The 21,326-nt window shown below is 35.4% G+C and overlaps 1 pseudogene; it reads right to left on the reverse strand.

The window, feature by feature from the left end:
- Positions 1-16,210: 16,210 nt before the first annotated feature.
- Positions 16,211-16,697, reverse strand: LOC112933793 (acireductone dioxygenase pseudogene; annotated as a pseudogene).
- Between the last annotated feature and the right edge of the window lie 4,629 nt (positions 16,698-21,326).

A 21,326-nucleotide genomic window follows, 5' to 3' on the forward strand; every position in this document is an offset into this window, starting at 1 on the left:
ATGATTATCGAAAAAGAAAGGGAAAGATAAAAACAATGTACTTGTGGATTGTGGGCAACATACCTCAGCTTATGACCTCAAGCATTTTCTGGATAGGATAAAATATGTTGCTTCTTGGGAAGAAGACAGGGAAACACTATTATCATCTAACAATATTTTTTGAGGACTTACTACATACGAGGTACTGTAGGTATAAGGCAATTTGCAAGTGCCTACTCCAAAATGTCTTACAAACTCAGAAACCAAACCACAAACTAAATTCCAAAGCCATACAAAATCTGCTAAGTGCCAAGGGCAAGGTAAAATTTAGGTGCTGCAAGACTGAAGCAGTTTAGGGAAGCTTTGTAGGGAGGTGGGTCAGGTAGAGGTAACAAAGCCAAGAAATCATTTGTAGATGTTAATCCATCAAGGGCTGTGCAGGGTGGCCCCTTTTCAGTCTGACTTGCTAGAACAAAGCCCAGAGAAGCAAGCATCTTGGAAGCAGCTAGCACCAAGGAGAGTGCCAGACAGGCCAGCCATCCAAATGAGAGTTCCTCAACCCTTTGGCGTCTTGGCATGGTCCCATAAACAACAGTTGACTATTGCCAGGAAAAAGCTCAGGAAACCCCACCAGACCCCAAGGGAAGATTAAGTGGCTTCTTTCCAAGAAAGCTCAGAATGTAGTTCTTATTTCACCCCTACATGAGAAACATGAATTCTCCCAGACAGTAATGGTCTCCTGCCTCTTTTAATCTGCTTGTTTGCAACGTAAAATTGATAATGAAAAAGCAGTTGTCTTGAACCTTTCTATAAATGTAAAGGAATGGAAATATTAGTTTTATGTAACATTCCTGTTGATTATAGCATATCCATTAGCAGGAGGATTATGGCTTGCTCAATCTTTATGGTTTTTGATGTAACTAGCTTTTTAAAATTTCTTTTCCCATAGTGCTAGTGAAAAGCATAAGATAAAAAGTGTAAACTAAAAGCATAAGATAAAAGTGTAAAATAAAATACATCTTTTTAAAATTAGTGCTGAAATAAAACAATTTCTAAAGGGTGAGCTAAAGAAGAGAAGAAAGAAGCCTGAATAAAACTAGACACACTCACACTCACACACACACACACACACACACATAATGGCATCTTGATCATCACATCATACTAAGCAAAACCATATAAATTATTTTAAAATATTTTGCTAGATTTATGGGTTTTCTCATAAGTATATAGTGCATCAAGCAAGAACAAAAGTAAAAGGTGAGCTCAGGATTTTAGTGAGAATTCAGCTATCATCTCAAAAGCACAGTAACAAGGGTGGGAATAGTGAAAACTAGGAAAGGGAAGGAAATAAGCTGAGGTGAACATTTGATCAGTTAACATTTTCTCAATCTTGATTGCTGCAACTCCCTCATCTCTCCTGACAGCTTTGTCAACCCAAGCTTACAAACTTTGCAATGTTGTTTGATTTTCACTAATAAGAGGATGGTATGTACTGATGTGGTACAGTATTTTTCCCCAGTAGATAAATAAGTTGGTGTTTTTTAAAAAAGGATCATGTACTGTTCAGTTCTTTCATTTGTAGAAAAATGAAACATGATCCATTGGAATACAGTGTTACTATGGTGAGCAACAAAACCAAAATAATTTAACTGCCATTTGTACACTCAACTACTGATTTTTCCAATACCTAGGAGATAAAGTTTGCATATCAACCTAAACTCTGGAAAATGCTCTAAGAACCAAGAAAAGAAATAAATTTAGGTATATGAAACACTCTTTAAGCCTCAGCTATTCTTGAACTCTTTATTTTTTATTAATGTGTATGTTTGGAGTACAGCAGGTGTATAAGAAAATACAGCACCTATTAAGCACTTAGTAGCAAAAAAAAAAAGCACTTAGTTGCTTACATGCACCACATTTATACAAGAACAATAATTGCTCTTTCAGATTGATAAATGATAGCTGGGTTCTTGAAAGAGTAGAAAATCTGGCTGAGAGTACAAGATTCTCTCTCTCTTTCTCTTTGATAAATATTTAAGAACTTAGAACAAATATTAGAAAGTTTTGAATTAAAGAGTTTTGAAAAATTAATTCATCAAATTACATTTTTTCTTTGCACTATTCATAGCATATCATGGTTCAAATTCATTGTATCCTAGTCTACTAGGTAGGTCTTTTAAATCTTGACCTTGGAATTATATGGAATTATCCGTATCTTTTGTTCTCTTCAGTAGTTCTGTGTTCATCCTTCAATAAAAATGACACTGAATTCAGATCCAAGTCATATAGAAAGACAAAACATATAATACCTTCCTATATATTCTCTGATTGATATTGTAATTAATAAAACCTATGTCGGAGGAACTGGGAGGTACACCAGAGGCAGACTTATGGTATTTACATATTTCTTTTCTTTTAAGATTTTCTTTATTTATTCATGAGAGACGCATACACACAGAGAGAGAGAGAGGGAGAGAGGGAGAGAGAGAGAGAGAGAGAGAGAGGCAGAGAGACACAGGCAGAGGGGCAGGCAGGATCCATGCAGGGAGCCTGATGTGGGATACAATCCCAGGACTCCAGGATCACACCCCAAGCCAAAGGCAGACACTCAACTGCTGAGCCACCCAGGCATCCTGTATTTACATATTTCTAACTCTCAAAATAGTCTTCAACATTTTGAGGGTGGTTGCTTTATCTTTATCTTTGTTTCCTTTTTATTAAACATTCATTGACAATTTTTAATGCTGGATAAATAAGTCATGGGCTTGGAGTTAGAACTGAGTTTGTATTCAGGCTCTGCCTCTTTGTTGACCATCCTATCTCTAACATTGGGGCAAATTTTAGGGAAGCTATTTAATGTGCCTCATTCTGTTTTTAGTTCTGTAACATCAAGATAATAATGCTGATCTACTTGTTTCATAAGATAAATGCAAAGACATTACCCTTTACTTATAAGTATCTGTGAATTTCAAGTAATTTTCTTGAAAAATTGACAACCACTATTGATATATCAGATATATCATGATATATATTGTTGATAATATATCATATATTGTATAACAATATATAATATATATCGTAAGTTATTAATATGTATCATAATTGCCAACTGATGTTTATTGGATGTTAGCTTTTATATTGTAGAATACAAAGATAAGTGTAATTTTTTATTATCTTGTTGGAGAGATAAGAGATACACAAAAAGACATACTTAAGACACATTAGATAGCTAGAGAATCAAATAAGTTGAAGGTGATAAGCAATATAGGATTTCAAAGTAGAGGACCATTAGCCACTCCAGTGCAATCTGGGAAATTTTTATGGGAATGCTGGGAGGTAAACTAGGCCTTGAAGTAAGATTCAAGCCTGGAAAAATGAAGAGAAGAAAGAACATTTTTGAGAAGCAAAGAAGTAGCAACAGTCAGAATTTGGGGACTTTCAGTGTGTATAATGAACTATGAGGACATCAATTTGACTATGCTACGGAGGATTTATAAGCGGTATGATTAGAAAATGAAGTTAAATGTGTACATATTGTCAGGAATATAGAGAATCTTGAATGCTGAGCTAATGACTTACTAAATAGTCATAATGGGAATTGAAGGCTTTCTGAATAACTATGCTATGAATAATTAACTCAATCATCTGCGAAGACCCTATTTTCAAATAAGGCCACATTCATAGGTACCAGGAGTTGAGACCTCAAGATCTTTAGTGGGGACACAGTTCAATAATGTCCAATTGTTTTCCATGTTTATAGAGACGGTTGGAAATGAATCACTTCTGATTCCAAAGTAATCTACAGCTATAGAAATAAAACTCAGTTTTCCTGCCTTCATTGAGTCATCTCTTCACTCAACTTAATTAGTATCCATTCTTAAATTAAGTCTCTTTATCCAAATAACTGCTAAATGAGATATACAAAATCCTCAGGGTTGTGTACCAAGTGTAGAACTGTTCCATGGATGAAAAGCATTTGCTGCCATAAGGTTAAAAGTATATGAAGTTGGTATTTTTATTTTGTAAGGCCAGATACATATAATGCCACCCACTAGAGTTATGCTGCTTTCTGTGTCATTGACTGACTTAATGTTATGTATCTGAATGTGTCTGATCACAAAAAGCAAAATGGCTCCAGCTTCTTGTGGACATTCTTGATTTTTCTCCACAGTTGTTATAGATAAAAGATACAGCATTACAACTTAATGTGCCTCATGATAGCATGCTGTAACAGGAATAAGTTGACCAGCCTTCAGAAGTCAAAAATGACCACCACAGGAAAATGATTGGCCAGAGTTATTATCTAAACAATCTAAGTAGTTATGTGTGAGCCATGAGGTATTGAGCTTAATAGCTCTGTCTAGACTTAGCACTTGCATAATATGTTTATTGCTGTCTTTTCTACACTAGCTGATCAAGCAAATTGTCGATGACCTCTTTAATGGGCACATTCATGACATAGCCATAACTGGACAAATCTTGGTATTCTTAAAATACAAGATTTGAGAAATCTTATTTTTTAGGCTTTTGAAGTAATTGGAAGAGTTTGGTTTATATTTACAAAGAGTAAGTACTTTGATGAATGTCATTGGATAAATACCATCTCATCGTTTCCTGCCAATGTCAGTGTGAAAACCAATAGCAACTCAACGAACATAGGCATCCATTATACTGCGGAACACTCTTTATAGAAGAGCAATACAGTGAGGTGAAGCAGAAAGACTATGAACTTGAGTGCCAGGTTAGATCTGGGTTTGAATCCTGGTACCAGTATTTGCTAAGCTGTGTGAACTTGGAGCCACACTCAAAACATGAAAAATAAAGCAATACTTCCACTGTAGAATCATTCTGAGGACGAAGTGACATAGATAAGGAAAGATGCTAGAATAGTGATAATCATAGGTAGGAATTCAGTAAGTGGCAGCTATTACTTTTCTGAAAAGGATGAGTCACACTGAATTTTTTCTCCTTTTCAGTTTGACATGACAATATTTTTGGAAAGGCTCATTGAAAAGCTCCTCCTGAAACTGATTTCTCATGTATTTCTCTGGTGATTTAATTGCTCTTATCATATTCATGGCCTGGTTTTTTGAAAGAAAATGACAACTGGTTTTCAGTAAACTTTATACTAGTTCACTTTTGGTTTTCAGTTTGTAGTTCCTGTGTTGGGTTCCCCAGATGAAACCCTGAGAAAAGGATTCACATACAAAATATTAAGTTTCCCCAGGAGAAAATGGTTGGGGCCAACACAGGACACAGAAGAGAGAAGAAGCTAGGAAGGGTGCAAAATCCCATGTAGGGTAGCTTCAGGCAGAAACCCCTGGAGAGCTCTAGAATATAAGCTGGGCCTCCAAGATATTCTCACTTTAGGCAAAGAGGCTGGGCTTTCCTACCTTTTTCCAATCAATCATTGGCTAAAGCAGCAAGAGCTAGTGGTGTAAGGAACACAAGTCTGGAAACATTTCTACAGTGTTTGCTGCAAATACAGCTGCCAAAAGCTACCAGAAACTTTTTTTCTGTAGATGTTTATACTACCTATGCATTTATGGAATGCCTATAGGGTATTTATATAACACACAGAGAAGAGGACTGCAATTCCTTGGTTTCTACAACTTCAATTTTTACAATTTCAACTTCTATCTCCACTTCAGAAATTGGAAGAATGAAGTATGAGGTCACATATTTTGTAATGTCAGATCTGGGAAAAGAAGTCACAGAGAGTTATTTCTGACACAATAATTCTTCTAATTGCTCTTGAATATTTTATCTCTAACAGGAATTGTAATATCATCTAGCACTAATCACGGAAAAAAATAACAAACACCTAAAAATGCAAAGCAAACTAAGGCAATTTATTAAATGTATGCACAGATAGTACTAAACCCTTGTCATCATAATATAATTTCTCTCTCAATTAAATTTAAATAGAAATGATTTACCAAATTGTCCATTATTTCTAAGACTGTTAATTATGCAACAGTAAGTCAAGAGAAAGATTTACAGTTGACAAATCCTATAACCAAATTATTTTATTTTGGGCAAAATACTAATCTTAGGAAGGCCTTTGTTCAAATCCTTATAAAAGCTTGCTGTTTCAGTAATGTAGCCTCTGAATTTGTGAAGGTAACCAATTCTTTGTCTTGTTGTGTATTTTGTTCCAATCATAGCATGAGTTACTTATTAAGAAACTAACCACTCTTGTGGAATTGTCAAAACCGATGTTCTACAGTTTTGCAACATATCAGGCTCTCCCCCTTAAAAGGAAGATAGAATGAGAGATAGTAAAAACTGCACACACAGAGATACTGGCATTTTAGGCAAGGTGTACAGGACTTTATTTCTGCAATTATGTGTTTTTTTTCCCTCTTCTATCTGTTATGTTGTCTTTAATTTGGGATTACATATATAACTTTTTCCTCTAGATCACTGTAATAAAGTATTAAGTGTTCTTAATTCCCATCATTCCTTTTTCTCACTTTTTCTCTGATGCTACCACCAGATTAATCTTTCTTAAGTGTGGCTTCGAACACGTCCTTCCTTTGCACTAAAAACTTCAATGGCTCCCTACTGCTCACCTTGTGGCTCCCTTACATTTAAGGTTTTCAATGATGAAGTCCCCTAAGCTACTCCTTCAGACTTACCTTTAATTTCCTTTTGTTCCAGCTGCTTAAATAGTGTATCAATATAATCTGGTGTTTCCCACCTCTCTGCCTTTGTTCTCGCTAAATTGTCTCCACTTTGATCACTGTGTTTTAAAATTGTACCCAGCAGAGAATACCCCAAAATGTGATTGTTTCTGAGTTTCAGTGGTTGTCATTGTCATCTTTATGATTTTCTGTGCTTTCTAAAATTTCTACAATGAGTATGTACTATTTATTATTTATTTATTTATTTATTTATTTATTTATTTATTTATTTTTTATTTATTTATTTGAGAGAGAGTAAGGGCAAGAAAGAGTGAGAGAGAGAGAATAAGAGAGGGAGAAGCAGACTCCCTCCTGAGCAGATAGCCTGATGCAGGGCTCGATCCTAGGATCCCAGGATCCCTGAGATCATGACCCCAGCCAAGGCAAAGCCTTAACCAATTGGGCCACTCAAGTGCCCCCATATGTGTTTTTTCTTTCATATTAAGGATAGAACAATAAAAAATCAATCTTTTAAGATCTATCTTCTGTGTCCCCCATTCCTTCAGTCTTCATTTGTCCTTCAATCAGTCCACCTCCCTTCTGCTCTCTTAACAGCACCTGCATTCCCACTCCCATCATCGCCCCCAGGCCCATTCCCACGTTGCAGCATTTAGCTCTCACACTGGTTTTTAGCTAAATGTGAATAAAAGAGAAGATTCTTAGAAGACTTTTGATTTATGTAATTTCCAGAAAAGAGCTTTACAAATGTAACATTTTTATGCCTAGTGAAAGCATAAATCAAGGATCCCAAATCTTCTCCAAAGAAAAACCCTAGCAATGGGCTCAGATATTGGACTTCCTACTAGATTCTGCTGCTTATTGACTCTGCAATATTGGGCCAATTACTTAAACTTTTGATAACTCGGGTATTCTCCTGTAGAAGAAAGATAATATGAGCAGCTGTTATTCATAGTTATAGTGAGGACTAAGTGAGTTGATACATTTAAAGCACTGAGACCAGTACCTATCACATGGTAAGTTTCCATAAATACTAGCTATTATTACCAGGAATAATCTTCCCTATGTAATAGTAGCATGTGTTACAAGTTAACAAATGAAGGCAAAATATTAACACTGATTCAAGAGTTCCTGAGCTCACATAATTGTGGCATTTCTTTGTGCCTATATCCTGTCACATACAGCTTGCAAAATTTAATGCTGACATTTTATAGAATAAAAAAAAGGAAAAGAAATTCTCAATGTTTTATGGAACTTGACAAAATGACTCTCCACCATCCCAATGCTAAAAATGGACAGTTATGTGAACGGTCTTTTTTCTGCCTGAGTTAGAATATATTTATTATCTTTGCTGATTATAAATATAATAAAAACTTACTGCAAAATAATTAACAGTACAAATTTGTATAAAACAATAGATAAAAGTATTCTATGCCAAACTAAGTGTATAACTATATGTCTAAAGATACATGCACACAAACAATTCTAAACATATTTTTGTAGCCTATTCCCCAGTTTTCTTTCCTTTTAATTAATTATACATCATTACCATCTCTCTATGTCAGTGCAAATGCATCTACATCATTCTTTTTAATGGCTGTATATTCATTAAATAAATGACCAATATTGTACTGACAGACAGTGAGGACATTACCCAGCTGTTTATTGCTATAAGCAATGCAATAAACATCCTTTCACTTAAATTTTTTTGGTGCATTTTTCAGTGAATTCCTTGGGATAGATTCTAGTATTGGACTTGATGGATCAAAGGGCATGCACATTTAAAATGTTAATAGACAAGCCAAATTGCCTTCCAGAAAATTAGACCAATTAACATCTCTAGCAACAATGTATGGAAGTCTCCATTTTTCCACTTTTGATCACATTGGATATTATCATTATTATTAATTTTGCAAATCTAATTATTAGGTAGTCTTCTATTTTACTGGATCATCTGCATTTTTTCTTTTGCAAAATGCCCAATTAATTCTCTGTCCTTTAATCAGAATATTAACCCTAGAGGAACACAGATTGAATTTATTAATTGTTCTGATATGTTTGTTTTAGCAATTCATTCAAATTCCGACCTCCCTCAAACACAGATGCATTTTAGGGAGTATTTGCATTTATTTTCCACTTAGTATTCTTAAAAATTTGCTCAAGCATTGTGTTGTCTTTTTGATTCCTGCAACACCATCCCCCAAATTCCTCATTCTGTCAAGATAATGATACTCTTGACGATGGCAAAGAAATCCGAGGAACACAGCATTTGCATCTCAGATATAATATTGCTAATATAAAAGAACTGTTACCGCCTTTCATTTACAGGGCATGTGAGGCTGGAATATTGCTAAGGAAATTCTCATCGAGTCTAATATTTAGAGAATATTCCCGTTTCTATTTGTGATGAGGTACACAAACACAAACGATGTTAGGATACAAGCTTAAAGGATTAGCAATGTTTTAAAAACAGTTGTCAGACTCATGTGAAACACCTGGTGAAATGTGGATTTTTTTTTTTTTTTTGCCTCAATAGTTCTAACATTCGTACTACAAAAATATTAGGAACTCTTATCTTTTTTCTAAAAATCTGTTCTCTATAGAAACAAAATAATTATAGAAGATCCGTCATTAGCTTTAACACATACAGTTTTAGTTAATTCCCCTATATCTATTACTTGAATTTGGGGTAATATATGTATTAAGGATGGGAAAACAGGAACTTCGAATTGTTTTAGTAACTCTGTTAGTTACTGATTTGGGGGCTCAGGGTAGTTACACAAACTTTATCTCCAGGCTTTCTTCATCTCCAAACGGAGAGAATTAAACTACATATTATTGAAAGCATATTGAGTTGTATAATGTTACCATACCATGGTGCTATATTACTGTGATGGTTTGCAAGGATAGTGTTCAGGAATACAATTTAATATAATTTAGGGGTTCCTGGGGGCACAATCAGTTAAGCATCCAACTCTTGGTTTCAGCTCAGGTCATGATCTCAGGGTCATGAGATCAATCCCCACATTGGGCTTAGCACTTTTCTTTGGAGTCTGCTTGAGGTTCTCTCTCCCTCTCCCTATCTCTCTCCCTCTGCCTCTCTAGCTCATACTCTCTCACATAAATAAATACATCTTTACAAAATTAAAAAATAAATGATGTAATTTAGACTGAAAATAAAAAGCTTGAGCTATATCTTTATACCTGGAGTAAGCTTTTCTAACATTTAAATTTTTAAAATTTTAACCAAAAATCTTTCCATTAAAGGGACTGGAGCAGAAAGAGAAAGCTTTCTATGTTTTTATTTTGTGCTTCTCTGAACAGTTTAATTTTTTTCTAACTCTGCACATATATTGCTTATGTAAAAATATCAACTGAGATTATCTACATGGTAAAATTGTAGGATTTTTCTTGTTCTTTATATATTTCTATATCCAAAAAACTAATAAACTTTATTAGTTTTTTCTATTTATTTTTTTCTTTTGCAAGTTTTTATTTAAATTCTGGTGCACTGTTATTTTAGGTGTAGAATTTAGTGAATGTTCACTTACATACAACATTCAGTGCTCATCACAAGTGTCCTCCTTAATGCCCATCCCCCATTTAACTCATCTCCCTATCTCCCCTCCAGTAACCCTTATTTTGTTCTCTATAGTTAAGAATATGTTTTATGGTTAACATCCTTTTCCCCCACTATATTCATCTGTTTTGTTTCTTAAATTCCACATATAAGTGAAATCACATAGTATTTGTCTTTATTTCACTGACTTGTTTTGCTTAACATAGTATTCTCTTACTCTATCCACATCGTTGCAAATGGCAAAATTTTATTCTTTTTGATGGCTGAGTAATGTTGCATCATATATACATATATATACACATATATATGTATATATGACATATGTATGTATGTGTATATATATATATATATATATATATATACCATATCTTCTTTATACATTCATCAGTTGATGGATATTTGTGCTCTTTCTATAATTTGATTGTTGTTGATAATATTGCTATGAACATCAGGGTACATGTATCCTTTTGAATCAGTATTTTTGTATCCTTTGGATAAATACCTAGTAGTACAATTGCTGGATCATAGGGTAGCTCTATTTTTAACTTTTGAAGAACCTCCATACTGTTTTCAAAAGTGGCTGCACCAGTTTGCATTCCCACCCACAGTGTAAAAGAGTTCCCCTTTCTCTACATTCTTGCCAACATCAGTTGTTTCCTGTGTTGTTGATTTTAGCCATTCTGACAGATGTGAGGTGATATCTCATCGTATTTTTGATTTGTATTTCCCTGATGTTGAGTGACGTTGAGCATCTTTTCATTTGCCTGCTAGCAATCTGGATGTCCTCTTTGGAAAAATGTTTATTCATGTCTTCTGCCCATTTTTTAACTGGATTATTTATTTTCTGGGTGTTGAGTTTAAGTTCTTCATATATTTTAAATGCGAACCCTTTATTAGATATGTCATTTGCAAATATCTTTTCCCATTCCAAAGGTCGCCTTTTAGTTTGTTTATTATTTCCTTTGCTGTACAGAAGCTTTTTATCTTGACAAAGTCCCAATGGTTTATTTTTGCTGTTGTTTCCCTTGCCTCAGGAGACACATCTAGAAAGAAGTTGTCATAGCTGATGTCAAAGAGGTTACTTACTGTCTGTGTTCTCCTTTAGGATTTAGATGGTTTCCTGTCTCACACGTAGGTGTTTCATCCATTTTGAATTTATTTTTGTATGCAAGAAAGTGGTCAAAAACTAATAAAACTTTAAAATCTCTTATGGACAGGTTAGTATGCATGCAAAGAGTAGGAGAATTCCCTGAAATGGTGTGATGCCAAGGCTTCTAGAATGAAATCCAAGAACCTGGTATCATTGTGTCTCCTCCACTCCACCTCTGACCTCAGGAAAGTTCCCTGCTGCCTTCCTTCTTTCACTCAGCATCATCTTAATTAAGCATCTCTATTGTGATGAAGCTTTAGGGGATCACATTCTTGTATGGGTCTTCAGACAACAGATTATTACTACAATATGATAAACCACCAGTTTACACTTAGCAACTTCTTTTTACTAAATCCTTGATCATAGATGGCTTTATTGAAACTTCCTTTTTTTTGCAGTCTGGTAGGTGAAAAATATTTTCTTACTTTATTAGCTATTCATTTGATTCTTAATGAGCTTATTGTCCACCGATTCATGTGTGTGTGTGAGAGAGAGAGAAAGAGAGAGAGAGAGATTTTCTTATGATTAAATCCTTTGCCCCTCATCAAAACATAGGAGAGCAAAGAAAGGGGGAACTTACAGAGCCCTATCTCTAGGGTAGGGAAGGCTCTCCTAGCCAATATTTGAAGGATGATGAGTAGACATGACAACAGTGATAAGATCATCCCTCAGCTTGAAATCCACCTTTCTATACTCTGCTTTGCAAGACTGGAACTAGAACTCTGAAAACAACAGTTTTCTTTTGCCTCTGGCTCCCTGCTAGGGAGGTTTCCTTGCCAAAGAGGAACTGGAGGGAAATTGGAAAGCAGGAGGGGAAATAGGATTTGAGCCTACTCATGTAGGCTGACAAGGTCTCCCCAGGGTCTCCCTAGTCAAACCCCTTTACCCTGGCAGCAGGAGTTGGTTGAGATCTCTAGCAGTTTTTGTTTTGTTTGGTGTGGTTTTTTGTTTTCGTTTTTTTTTTTTGGCATTCCAAGAACTGGCTTCATTGTGACTTCTCAGAGATCCAGGAGCAGCCTGAAAGTGCATGTCCTCAGGGTGCTCCCTCCTCAGCCAGCTCTCTTCCTCTCCTGGTACACCAACTCCTCTCCTCACAGACCCGAGTCCATGGGATTTTATGATCTATAAAACTTCTGAGTTCTGTGAATTTAACTAAAGCCCGTTCACTTGGTTCTTGGTTCTTTCCAAGAAGCTGCTTACTTTGGCCATCATCTCTCTTATACCATTCAACACCTATTTAACTCATTTATATTAAGTTCTTTCTGTTGAAATACCTACTGGGATTTTTGTTTTCTCTATTGGACGTTGAGTATCTTCTGTGGGGAAAGATGAGGACAGTTGGAACTATTAGACAGGGACTCAAATAGATGCTCAGACTCAAAATATCAGAATGATCTGTTTATTACCACAAAACTGAGCTCAGTATGAACAGTCACTTCTAGCTTCAAATTTTCAGATCCAGAACTGTATAGATAATTTTGTTATAAAGATGGTTTTTGCCATAAGAATAGCTGAACAGCTTACTTTGAGATATCTTAAATTATGGAGCAATAGTAAAGTATAAACAATTAGAGAAAATCTTCAGAATTCATGCTATCAGTTAAAGCAGAAATTTTATGTGGTAATATGGCCTCTAAAGTTTTTAGAGTGGTGGTAGAAGTGCAAATGTCTTTTGTTTTGAGTGGCTTGACTGAAATTGGAGTAAAGGAGTTAAATGCTCTGGTGTTCCCCAGCAGAAGGACCTAGAGTAGATGAACAGTTGGCCATTATCACTCCAGGAGAGGATCATTCTTCTATCAGAGTTCACAACAAGATTTTTAAATACTAGTGGAGAGTTTTAGACATTAGGCTAATGCCTTTTTAGATCCTGAGAATGAAAGACGAAGAAAAAGGTCAAAAAAACAAAACACTACAAAAATCATAATATAGAATTATTAAGTCTTCAAAAACTTTTTAGAATACTTGAGACCTCTATTCCCCTAATGTTGCTAGCCGATTGAAGTGGCCATCGTAGCTAATAAGCTGATATGAGATGGTACTTTTGAAAAAGATACTGCCTTTGGGAAAAACCTCTATGTGTCATAGTAGGGTAATAAGTTCAAGGGAAACCTAGCTGAGACACTCCACTGATTTCAAAGCAGCTTAAATGTAATAAAATAGGCGTGAAATGCTCTTAATAAGTGCTCTTAAGTCAGGCTTCTTCAGCCTGATATTTAAAGGTTTAAAGTAGAAAAACATTTTCAAATGCAACAGAACATGAGGTAGGATCAAGAGTAGTATCTATAAAACTAGGCTGAGCACTGTTTTAAAGTTTATAATGTGTTACAATAAAGGAGCACACTCCACAGTTACAACAGATTTTTTCATATCTTGTTTGTTACTTGACCTTAAGCATCTTCCTCCATTAAGTATCTCTCATTGTTTCATAATCATTTGTGGGCAAGGAATATTTCAAGGATTTTATTTTTTTATGAGAATAAGTCTAATAGGGTTTTTTGAGGTTTTTTTTGAGATTCTGATTTCACGTGTTATTTTTCATTGGTTGTATTTCAGAACATGTGATTATGTTGAGTACATATATGATTAGATAAGTTCAGCAAAGAAAATCTATAAGTCAGATCTTGTAGTGCTTTGAACTTAAGTTCTGAGGTGTTATAAAATATTTTCATTTTATGGGATGTGTGGGTGGCTCAGTGATTGAGAGTCTGCCTTTGGCTCAGGGTGCGATCCTGGGTCCCACGATGGAGTCCCACATTGGGCTCCCCATGGGGAGCCTGCTTCTCTCTCTGCCTGTGCCTCTGTCTCTCTCTCTGTGTCTCGTGAGTAAATAAATAAAATCTTTTTAAAAAGCTTTCATTTTATATAGTTTTGAATACTTAGTCTGAATTTCTTATTTAATATGTGATCTTCTATTTCTCTCATTTTTCTTTTTAAATGTACAGACTAACTAAAAGAATAGAGACTTTAAAAACAAAATCCTTTAAGTACGAAGTGAGTCAGTATCTGGTGAAATTAGGGTTTATGAACTCCCAAACTATTTCTTCATATCTAATCTCCAGCATCCACTCACTATTTTGCATTTTAATTCTTGGCTTAGAAAGGATATTTTTAAAAGGATGCTCTTACTCACTTAAAAAATATTCAAATACATTGATTTTCTTTGATGTCCAGATTTTATTATTGGATTGGACAAAGTTATGATGGACTGACTGTCTAAGCAATGACCAACTTGGCAGAGACAGGTTATCCCAAAGCCACAGTAACCAGAAAATGTCCTTGTATGTCCAGGTCAGATCAGTGCATCAATGTGGGTGCTTGGACAGAAGAAAATTAGAGAATGGGCAAGATTTACCAATGACAAAGATTAGAAGGAGGACCAAAGTACAACTGGCTCTGATAGATCTTGCCGTGCAGATAGCTTAAGTGATCTTTTCTAACTTGATCCTAAAGTGAAGAAACTTGTCTAGAGATAACTTCAAAGGGATGTTTAATGAAAATAATACTGGGCTGGGGATTTGAAGAACTGATTTAATTTGTTCAGCTCTGCCAGTCAGCTACCAGCAGTATGATCTGAAGAAAGTCATTCTCACTCTTTGTGACTCAATTCTTTTTTCCCATTAGATGGAAATTCAATTTTTTTTTAATTTGTTGTATTTGTCATTAAAGCTTTTTGTGAAAAAGCATTTATAGATATTTAGATGTTTAAAGTAGAAAACGTAAAAAGTAGTAACTTTTATAAAAGTTTTGAAAAGTTAAAAGCTCTATATTGACCCAAAATATTATTAGCCAATCATCATTAATTATTTGAATTATTATTAGCATTATGTACTTTGTTAACTAGTAAAACGAGTAAGTAATAATACATGTTTTATAATATAAACATTGATATTTTAAAAGACTTGGCTATGTAAAATTATGGGGTAAAATAAGCATGATAACAAAAATGAAAACAATTTCCAAGAAAATAAGAAAAAAAAAAAAAAAGAAAGGAAAAGAGGGATGCCTGGGTGGTTTAGTGGTTGAGTATCTGCCTTTGGCTCAGGGTGTGATCCTGGTCCGGGGATTGAGTCCCACATCAGGCTCCCTGTGAGGAGCCTGCTTCTCCCTCTGTCTATGTCTCTGCCTCTCTCTGTGTGTCTCTTATGAATAAATAAATAAAATCTTAAAAAACAAACAAAACTCCTTACAGGTAAGGTAATTATAATTATAAACTTGTGAAGTAGTTAAACATCTTTTAATATCACCCCCTCCCTTTTTTAAGGCTCTAAATGGAATGATTTTAATGAACCTGAATATAAGGACTCCAAACCAAGAGTATAAAATTAAGGCAGCTATTTTATTTTGAATAAGAAAGTGGCATAAGCAACTCCAAGGATCCACCCACTAATACGAGAGCTCAATCCACACAGCACTCACTACGCCATTTTGGGAGAAAAAGTGTCTTCCATCAGGCCAGTCCTGTCATCTATGATGATACCTTCTTACAAGGCAGACATGTCATCGATTGACATCTGCTTCCAGATGAAGACCCAGGTCCCCAAGGAGCAGTTCAGCGTGCACATTTGGAGAGATGACTCTCATTCAGGTTAAAGTTGAATGCAAGTGCTTAACACAGGGCTGCTGAGTGCTGATCTTGAATTAGGTAAAATGAATGTGATTTTCCACATTCCCACAACTGCTTCCATGTAAAAATCACTTTTATAATAAAAGCTCCTTTCATTAAAACACAGTGTGATCAAATAATCTTGCAAAGGGAAGCTCTCCTAGTCCCAAGTCTATAATAGAAAAGCAAGGAAAAAGGACAGATTCTCTGCTGGGATCATGTTCAGAACATTCACAAGGACGAAAGGAGAGCTAGGCCCTGGGAGCTCTACTCTGGTCAGCTGGCAGGTTGTACCCCGTGCACTTTGGTTCCCCCACAAACAACCAGGTGGCCCTCGTGCAGTTCTTTTCATCCTGTGTAAAGTGGTGATCAATCCCTACAGGAAGAGTTATCGTATCTCCTTGTTGCATGAAAATGAGGACACCCACCTGTCCTCTTTGTCTCTCATATCAAAGTATCCACCACTGGCCAAACGTGGTGGATGTCCATCCAAGTGCAAATGCTCCTCATAGAACATCTTTATCTTTACTGTATAATTTGGGAGTTTGTCCTTATTATGTCTGTCCAGGACTAGTTTCTCTCTTTTTGGATCTTTTCTAATTCTGCATCATTCTCCTATTTGTCAGGATCCAGCTTCCAGTAAAGAACCTCGAGCCTAGACAGCTGTTCCAGGCAGACCAGGTGGCCTGGCTGCACACTGTCGTTGGCGGACTCATCCCTGTACCAGGCCTGCACCATGGCCAGGGCTGGGCCAGGACCCCATGAGCACCTGCATGCACGGCCTGCCCCATCCTGCTGACCCTGCACTGCTAGCCCGAGGAAGAGCCCATCTTTTACCTGTGGGTCAGAGGCTGAGAATTAACCACTACCGTTGGCAAAATATAAATGACCAAGGACTTCTTCCTGTATGGAAATCACATTATGAAGACTTTATGGGCTACTTCTTGAAGACTGGCTCTTGATACACTAAAAGGAAGATAAAAGATTATATAAAATATTATTCTTTCCTTTCATGATGTAGGACTTTCTTTTTTTAAAATTTTTTTTATTATTTATGATGGTCACACACAGAGAGAGAGAGAGAGAGAGAGAGAGAGGCAGAGACATAGGCAGAGGGAGAAGCAGGCTCCTTGCACCGGGAGCCTGATGTGGGATTCGATCCCGGGTCTCCAGGATCGCACCCTGAGCCAAAGGCAGGCGCCAAATCGCTGAGCCACCCAGGGATCCCATGATGTAGGACTTTCAAGCCTAAAGTCTTCTTAAAATTCTGTTTTGAATATCAGATATTGAATAGTAACTTCTTCTTTGCATTTTTTTGGGCATCCAAATCTTACCACCTCTATCAAATATGGATGCTTTGGGTTGATCACGTGCATGGAAAGAGAAGAAAGAAAAATATATTGTTTTTCAAAGCACTAGCTGAAAAAAAAAACAGTAGCTGAATTTCTATCTGTTATTTATCACCACTTTACATATTAATCTATATTATCTATTCATCTATCTGTCATCTTACTGCTTATCTGTCAATCTGTATGGACATAACACATAGCTATAGCCTTGTGTTCATACACATGCAAAAAGACACGTCTGAAATATTTTTCCGCAAACACTAATAATTTTTTTCCTGTGTGATGAGTTTTTGAAGGTATTATGCCTTCTTTCTCCTTTTATAAATTGCTCCATTTTCTTTTTAGATAAAAAGAGTATAATTTTTATAGAAAAATATTTTTCTTAAAAATGAACTAAAAATAATTTTTTCATTTGTTACATGGAATAGTAACAATAGAACCCATCTCTTAGTGTTGTGAGGAGGATTAAATGAAATTATAGATGTCAGTTTTGTCTCAGGACCTCCTGTGGTTCATTGGTGACACTCTTGTATTATTATTTCAGTCATTTTTTCCTAATCATATGTAATAATTATGGACAGTGTACCTTGTTTTGGTGTATACATCCAAAATCTCAGTGTATTTTCTGGAATTGCAGGGAAATATCATCTTTCATAAGACAAATTTTGGTGATAGTTTCAAATTTTGTGTCTGAAATAAATTAAAGGCAACTTTAGCCTTTACAATGAGACTGGAAAAAAAAAAAGAAAAAGAAGCAATTTAGTGGAGGATAAGGTAATGTTACACAGAATAAGAATAATTTGCATGGGGCAGCACTGGTGGCTCAGTGGTTTAGCACTGCCTTGGGCCCAGAGCGTCATCCTGGAGACTCGAGATGGAGTCCCACATCAGACTCCCTGCATGGAGCCTGCTTCTCCTTCTGCCTGTGTCCCTTCTTTTCTCTCTCTCTGTCTCTCTGTCTCTGTCTCTCATGAATAAATAAATAAATCTTAAAAAAAGAATAATTCACAGTTTAAGAGACAGTTTATAAAGAAATTTAAAAATCTAATCATAAAAGAAAAAATCTAACATAAGTACAAATCTGTTTTTCCCCTTCCATCTATAGCTATAGTAAACAATATATTATGAAAAACTTCAAATTCATTTTGGCATGCATATTTTCTGGTAAAATCTAAAAACAATTTAACCATTTCAATGTAAATTTGCTAATAAACCAGACAAAACAAAACTGTAAGTGCTTAAGACTGAAGTAAGGAAGTATGAAGGGATTTTTGTCTGAAAATTCCTCTAAAGACTTTTTTCTTTTAGTTATAGTAATGATCCCCAGTGGAAAGCAACAGGGGAAAATATGTGTAAACTGATTCTTTGGCCATAAAATTTTTAACTCCTACAATTCCGGATATAATTTTTAAATTCTCTTTTATTTGCTTTATCTGTTTTAATTTCATTTGAGTACTCTCATGCCAGATTTACCATGTATTTTCATAGTGGTTGGGTAATTTTCTTCACTTAAAAATTTTTCCATAGGTATTAATTCCTCTGTTGATGCAATTCTTAAAGATTGAGTTGCTCTAACATCAGCTGTTTATTAATACATGGGTTTGCAAAGTCAAATCAAATATTAAAGAAACATTCCAGCTAAGGCAGAGTTCTGTGTCTTCTTCTTTTGCCTTTGGATGTAAGAGTTGCAAGTATAAAATTGTGGTCTCTCAGAGGGAAGTGAAAGTTTCAGTTAACTCCAAATTCTCAGATCCATTGTCAATGATCCAGTCCTACATGGGGGGATCTGCTGGACCCCCATCCTCTGTGGGTTTCTCTTTCAGTATCCTGGAGCTGTAATCAATTGTGAAGTTGCACATGAGGGGCACAGTAATTATTTACTGTCACAATAAATTATATTCCTTGCCCTACAACTTTTTTTTATGGATGGTTTTACCCTAATTATTTGGAGATAGTCTATAATTTTCTCTTTGTAATTTACAGACCTACATTTTAGTTGTTTTATGAAATGACTAAATGAAAGCCCCTTCAATAGTACCTGGCACAGTAGAGACACTCAAGAGTTGTTAGTTTTCTTACTTTTTTCTAGACTGGGAAAATTAATATACACTGCTCACTTTGTTAATGTAAATCTAATGAATTTTCTGGGTCATGATATTGAAAAGAGCCAAATATATACTTAGTCATTCAGAGGAAAAAGGAAGCTTTCTAATTCCTGAGCCATGAATTTCCCATTAACATTTTAATTCTTTAATCCATAGAGGAAGCCATGGCTGACTAATAATATAATACAAAGTTTACCTATAAATCTTCTGAAAAATACATTGAATATCTAATAAAGGTATAGTCATATTTTAAAAGTAAAATGAGAACTTGTTTTATGTATAACATCCTGTAATGACATGAAGATTTTAAAATGAACAATTATTTTTATTACTCTCTTATTAATTTTAAGGTGGACCTCTGCATTAAAATATTCAGATATGGTCAATAGGACCGTCTCAAGAAGAACAAAAGGGTAGAGCTTATGTTTTCATCATTGCTATTTCAGGAACCACCAGGATTTCAAAGGTTTACTATTTAAATCCCCTTGCTTTTGTTTCCACAGAGTAACAAAGATACTCTGAAAACCAATGGAACTACAATTTCTCTTTTGCCATTGTGTTCTGAATACAAATGATTACAAGAACGTTCTTTCTCTTTTTTTCTTAGACACTGGCTAATGCTTTTAGAATCAAGAAGGTACTAACTGCAAAAATGAAAGAAGTCCTATTGGATACTTCCTCAGTTTATTGAAAGTTTATTGAAATAACAAAATAAAATAGAGCAGAAAGATTCTGTTAAAAACTGGTGTGGTTAGCTTTAGGTAACATTGCTATTAAAGCGAAATCTTATTCATATTTCTCAGCCCACAGCATGTACAAAATTAACAGTTAAAAGAAGAACTCAGAATGAAAAAAAAATGTTAAAAATATATCTTGATGAAACGTTCACTTCCCTCTGTATAACTTGTAAATTAGCCATGGGAACCTCCCACCTGTACCAAACTCTCATTCTAAAAGTATACCATTAGTCTTCCCTTGAGCTTCCCACGGTTTTTATATCTCATTTAAATTTCCTTTACCCACATCTTTTCTCCCTATCATTCAGTCTTCTCTAATATCCTCAGTTGACAGTGACTATCATTTTTGAAATTAACAAAGTAAATGAACAAATGGAATGTTGAAAGAATACAGTAAATACCTGAGAGAGTAGAAATAATTTCTTATATATTTTTTTAAATTTTTATTTATTTATGATAGTCACAGAGAGAGAGAGAGGGGGGGGCAGAGACACAGGCAGAGGGAGAAGCAGGCTCCATGCACCGGGAGCCTGATGTGGGATTCGATCCGGGGTCTCCAGGATCGCGCCCTGGGCCAAAGGCCGGCGCCAAACCGCTGCGCCACCCAGGGATTCTATCATAATTCTAATTTAGAGTCTCTGCATTCATATTATAACCTGGACTTTATCTTTGATCCTCCTGCTCCTCAGAGTGTGTTCCTTGGACCATATCCTTACAACATCTGGGAGCTTGTTGGAAATGCAAAATGTCAGTCCTTATCCAGACCCAGGAGATTGAAATCTGCATTTTAACCAAATTTCCAGCTGTTTCATCTACTCATTAAAATTTGAAAAAAATCCTACCCAGCCTACCCAGAAAATATCAAAACTTATCCTTGCATTACTTGAGCTTACAACTGAAACTACAGACAAGCTTGTAAAAATAATCAAGTTTTAATGTTTAAATTCAATAAAACTACCTTTTAACATTGCTAAAATGATGCTGGATAATATAGCCAGTTGGACTGAATCATTCTATTTTTATTTTTTATTTATTTATTTTTTAAAAGATTTTATTTATTTGTTCATGAGAGACATGGAAAGAGAGAGAGAGAGAGAGGCAGAGACACAGGCAGAGGGAGAAGCAGGCTCCATGCAGGGAGCCTGACATGGGACTCCATCCCCAATCTCCAGGATC

The sequence above is a fragment of the Vulpes vulpes genome, chromosome 4 (assembly GCF_048418805.1).
Source record: "Vulpes vulpes isolate BD-2025 chromosome 4, VulVul3, whole genome shotgun sequence".
In the NCBI taxonomy this organism is placed as follows: domain Eukaryota; kingdom Metazoa; phylum Chordata; class Mammalia; order Carnivora; family Canidae; genus Vulpes; species Vulpes vulpes.